Source organism: Salvelinus namaycush, chromosome 20 (genome assembly GCF_016432855.1).
Source record: "Salvelinus namaycush isolate Seneca chromosome 20, SaNama_1.0, whole genome shotgun sequence".
NCBI classification, from domain to species: domain Eukaryota; kingdom Metazoa; phylum Chordata; class Actinopteri; order Salmoniformes; family Salmonidae; genus Salvelinus; species Salvelinus namaycush.
Window position 1 is genome coordinate 52,817,182 of NC_052326.1, and position 5,785 is coordinate 52,822,966.

A 5,785-nucleotide genomic window follows, 5' to 3' on the forward strand; every position below is an offset into this window, starting at 1 on the left:
GGGCAGCTTGATGAAAGCCAGTCAATTTTTAAATAACCCGGAAAATATACCTCATTTCACACATGTTATCCAGATCCTGACCGTTAGCACTTTAAGAGAGACTTAAGAAAAGTATCATACATATTTACATGAAACCCCTATCAGTACTAAAAGAAGATCCTACCATTGTCTGACCTATGTTGGTTGAAAGAGACACCTGTTAATTGAAATGCATTCCAGGTGTCTACCTCATGAAGCTGGTTGAGAGAATGCCAAGAGTGTGCAAAGCTGTCATCAAGGAAAAGAGTGGCTACTTTGAAGAATCTCAAATCTCAAATATATTTGGATTTGTTTAACACTTTTTTAGTTACTACATGATTCCATATGTGTTATTTAATAGTTTTGACGTCTTCACTATTATTCTACAATGTAGGAAATAGTAAAAAAAAAAAAAAAAAAGTGGTGTGTCCGAACTTTTGACTGGTATGTTGTGATGAATGGTCTTTCCTGTGTTGTGTGTCCCATCCAGAGAGTTGATCCGCTGTCTGAAGTGGTACATGGACCGTTCTGCAGAAGTGGTGAAACAGGACCACATCCAGGAGGCCATGAGGGTAGGAGAACACGCTCCACTGGAAGTTGTCCCTGTCCTTTTGACCATAGACACGGGGTGATGTTTTGAGTTGGGGGTGCTGAAAATTTCCTTGACCGTGTCTGTGACCTGATCAGAAAAAAAAATCTGGGCCCTTGTTAAATAAAATACAAGGCTCAAAGCTTTTTTCCTGGTCAGAAATATTCTGATCAGATAACAATCACCTGTACAGTAAAGTTTAAATTGAATGTGTTTAGGAGACTACTCAGTAAGCGAGTTGAATAAACTATTAATAAAGTTTACTCATTTATATCAAATATGCCACAATGCAATGTAAAAGTGCTCCCTGTAAATAATAGATTGTATCCGCATTATTCCGCATTATCTTAAAAACTGGATGACAGTCTGCACCCCCATTCTGTCCTTAGAAAGCATGTCTGGTTACATCCATGTCACATGGCTCTGTCTGTTTATCTGGCTCTGGGATGGTCCTCCTCAATCCTTTATGTCTGAAAACTATCACAGTTGACTGAAAATAAATAAGGTTTTATTTATTTAAAAAATATCACACCTTTTTAAAGGTTTCTATGTCGTTGTTTCCCCTCTTAATGTAGATAAAAAATCACGGTAGACTGAAACCCTACCAGGTTTTTAATACTTATCTTAATCAAATGAATTGTTTTCTAGGCCTACATTAAGAAAGTAATGCCTTTGCCACGTTGTTTACAGAACCTTGAGTTCCAGTTTTCACAAGTGAACAAGACTTGAAAAGTATGGCAATGTGAGACTAACATTTCTATACCCTTGTCTCCTCTCCCCCTTCCCCCTCATCCCCCAGGCTCTGGAGTACCTGTTGAAGTTCATTATCCAGTCTCGGATCCTGTACTCCCGTGCTACCTGTGGTATGGAGGAAGAACAGTTCAGAGCCAGCATCCAAGAGCTCTTCCAGTCCATCCGCTTTGTCCTAAGTCTGGACAGCCGTAGCTCTGAGACACTCATCTTCACACAGGTTAGAAATCTACACACACACACACACACGCACGCACACATGCACACACGCACACAGTGCTTTGTGTTGAGTCTGGACAGCCACAGCTCAGAGACACTCATCTTCACGTAGGTTAGAGTCCTCCCTACACAAAGTACACCCAAGCATAAACATAAAGTAGTCTAGCCTAATAGTAGCCTAGCAGTAGCCTAGCCTAGCAGTAGCCTAGCATAGCAGTAGCCTAGCAATAGCCTAGCAGTAGCCTAGCCTAGCAGTAGCCTAGCCTAGCAGTAGCCTAGCCTAGCGGTGGGTCAATGTTGATTAGACTCTCACCATTGTGCAGTTTTCATTACTGATCTTCTTTCCGGACATCAAGATATCTTAGATACTGTATGTGTGTAACTCTGTCTTTAATCTCTTTTGAAGGCTGTGTAGAGAATGACTGACTTTTTAACCACCTACTTCCAGACTTCAACCAATTCACCATTGATTAATTATTCCCACCAGGGAGTGAAGAGACTAGCTACCGTGTGAGGACGCTGTATTGCATAATCCTCATCTATCCCATCATTACATCAGTTATATCGCTTTATTCTCTTTTCAGCTCTGCAGCTGCCAAATGTTGAGTTTCAAATCTAGCTACAGTAGTTAGTATCTCTTTGCTATTTCAGTTACTTTACAATCTATAGTTTGTAATGTTATCTTTTTGCTTAGTTAAATTTAAGTTCCTTAGTTTAATTAACCTGTGCCAATTTATTGTCTTAATTTAAATTCCTTAGATTAATTAACCTGTGCCACTATATTGTCTTAATTTGCCCCTTTTTGCCCACTTTTGCAACTTCCTTATGTACATGTTACCTCCTTATGTCCCCCTCCTCTGGGACCTTCCCTGTCCCCTGACTGTCCTGTCCCCTCCTGGTCAGACCCCTCAGGTCTCCCAGCCTGACTCTGGACAGGGGCAGCCCCCCGGCCCCAACAGCTGTACTCAGGCCTGGAGCTCCAATGCTCCTCGCCCCTCTCCTCTCTCAGTAAGTAGCTACAGCCCTTCCAGTATTGGCCGTCCTCTGACAAATGTGCCCTCTGATCAATTCCGCCAGTTCACTCTGCCATGAAGCACTTCCCATACCACCAACCAACCCCTTTTACAAACAGCAGGAAATCCACCTACCACTTCTCAAATCACCAACCAAACAACCAACCCCCCTTTACAAACAGGAAATCTACCTACCACTTCTCAAATCACCAACCAAACAACCAACCCCCCTTTACAAACAGGAAATCTACCTACCACCTCTCAAATCACCAACCCACCAACCAACCCCTTTTTACAAATTACTTCTCAACCAATCCACTTATCTCCTCCTAAATTACCAATCAACCCATTTTACAAACAGCAAGAAACTCAACCTCCCAACTAATCTGCCTAGCTCCTCCCCAAATCACCACCCCTTCTGCAAACTACAAGAAACTCAACCTCCCTACTAATCTGCCTAGCTCCTCCCCAAATCACCACCCCTTCTGCAAACTACAAGAAACTCAACCTCCCTACTAATCTGCCTAGCTCCTCCCCAAATCACCACCCCTTCTGCAAACTACAAGAAATATACAACCTATGTCTCGCCCGACCCTCAACCATGTCACCAACCAACCCACAGCTGAAATGAAGCCCTACAAATGTATTTGGTTTGCTTCCTTTGTGTGTTTTCTTTTGTGTTTGGTATGTTATTAACCTTTCCAGTCTCCTGCTGTTTCATCATCACGTCTGCTCTCCATTCACCTACCTACACCTCTATCACGTCAATCACCTCAATCTGTGTTATGTAATGACTCTGTGTGATGACTCTGTGTGATGCCTGTCGTGCTTGTAGATACATCCACACTACTTTCCCCAGGACTGTCTCATTTGGACTGCAAGGCCATAGGTGATCCATGGTACCCAGTAGCTAAAGTATCAATAATACCATCTATGAATGGGGAAATCTCGAATCATTTCTGATAGGATCCCTCAATTTCAAACCTCCTAGGTTCATGGTACATATGTCAGATCTTAACTTGATGACTCTTTTGTTCTGGAGAACTTTCCTGTTGGACTCTTAGTCTGTTCAAAAAGTACTACGTCGTTGTGATGACAATACCAACCAAGAGGGCAAACATAACTTGAAAGACTTTGGTTGCAAGCAGGACTAAGGCAGAGAGGAAGAGGCGAAGCCACACCAGTCTGGTCATATCATTGTCTGTGATAATGCCATTTAGTTCAGACCAACACCATCCTCAGTTCAAGTCTGCTGTACAGGAGAAGGACATCAGAATGTAACATATGTTCTACTTAGTTCCAAAACAGCACAACATTATATTTTTTCACTTTCCACTCTGAAGGCTGCACATTTCTTTCGTAATATCTCACCACACCAAAAACAACATTCCTTTCATTGACACTGCCTGTGATAATGAACCAACTCAAGGCTTAGTTTTGTCTTCTGTATAATGGAAAAACATGATAATGTGCTGTTGTTGCTTCCCTTGGACCCCACATTCAGATGGAAAAGGCCATACAATCAACAGACAGTGTCATTACTGTACCTCTGAGACAGTGTTCTATGTCATTACTGTACCTCTGAGACAGTGTTCAATGTCATTACTGTATTACTGAGACAGTGTTCTATGTCATTACTGTACAACTGAGACAGTGTTCTATGTCATTACTGTACCTCTGAGACAGTGTTCTATGTCATTACTGTACTACTGAGACAGTGTTCTATGTCATTACTGTACTACTGAGACAGTGTTCTATGTCATTACTGTACCTCTGAGACAGTGTTCTATGTCATTACTGTACTACTGAGACAGTGTTCTATGTCATTACTGTACTACTGAGACAGTGTTCTATGTCATTACTGTACTACTGAGACAGTGTTCTATGTCATTACTGTTACTGAGACAGTGTTCTATGTCATTACTGTTCTACTGAGACAGTGTTCTATGTCATTACTGTATTACTGAGACAGTGTTCTATGTCATTACTTACTACTGACAGTGTTCTATCATTACTGTACAACTGAACAGTGTTCTATGTCATTACTGTACTACTGAGACAGTGTTCTATGTCATTACTGTACTACTGAGACAGTGTTCTATGTCATTACTGTTCTACTGAGACAGTGTTCTATGTCATTACTGTATTACTGAGACAGTGTTCTATGTCATTACTGTACTACTGAGACAGTGTTCTATGTCATTACTGTACTACTGAGACAGTGTTCTATGTCATTACTGTACTACTGAGACAGTGTTCTATGTCATTACTGTACTACTGAGACAGTGTTCTATGTCATTACTGTACTACTGAGACAGTGTTCTATGTCATTACTGTACTACTGAGACAGTGTTCTATGTCATTACTGTACTACTGAGACAGTGTTCTATGTCATTACTGTACAACTGAGACAGTGTTCTATGTCATTACTGTAATACTGAGACAGTGTTCTATGTCATTACTGTACTACTGAGACAGTGTTCTATGTCATTACTGTACCTCTGAGACAGTGTTCTATGTCATTACTGTACTACTGAGACAGTGTTCTATGTCATTACTGTACTACTGAGACAGTGTTCTATGTCATTACTGTAACTCTGAGACAGTGTTCTATGTCATTACTGTACCTCTGAGACAGTGTTCTATGTCATTACTGTACTACTGAGACAGTGTTCTATGTCATTACTGTACTACTGAGACAGTGTTCTATGTCATTACTGTACAACTGAGACAGTGTTCTATGTCATTACTGTACTACTGAGACAGTGTTCTATGTCATTACTGTAATACTGAGACAGTGTTCTATGTCATTACTGTAATACTGAGACAGTGTTCTATGTCATTACTGTACTACTGAGACAGTGTTCTATGTCATTACTGTATACTGAGACAGTGTTCTATGTCATTACTGTACTACTGAGACAGTGTTCTATGTCATTACTGTACTACTGAGACAGTGTTCTATGTCATTACATTACAACTGAGACAGTGTTCTATGTCATTACTGTACTACTGAGACAGTGTTCTATGGCATTACTGTACTACTGAGACAGTGTTCTATGTCATTACTGTACCTCTGAGACAGTGTTCTATGTCATTACTGTACCAACTGAACAAGTGTTCTATGTCTTACTGTACCTCTGAGACAGTGTTTTCTATGTCATTACTGTCCTACGGAGACAGTGTTCTATGCAGT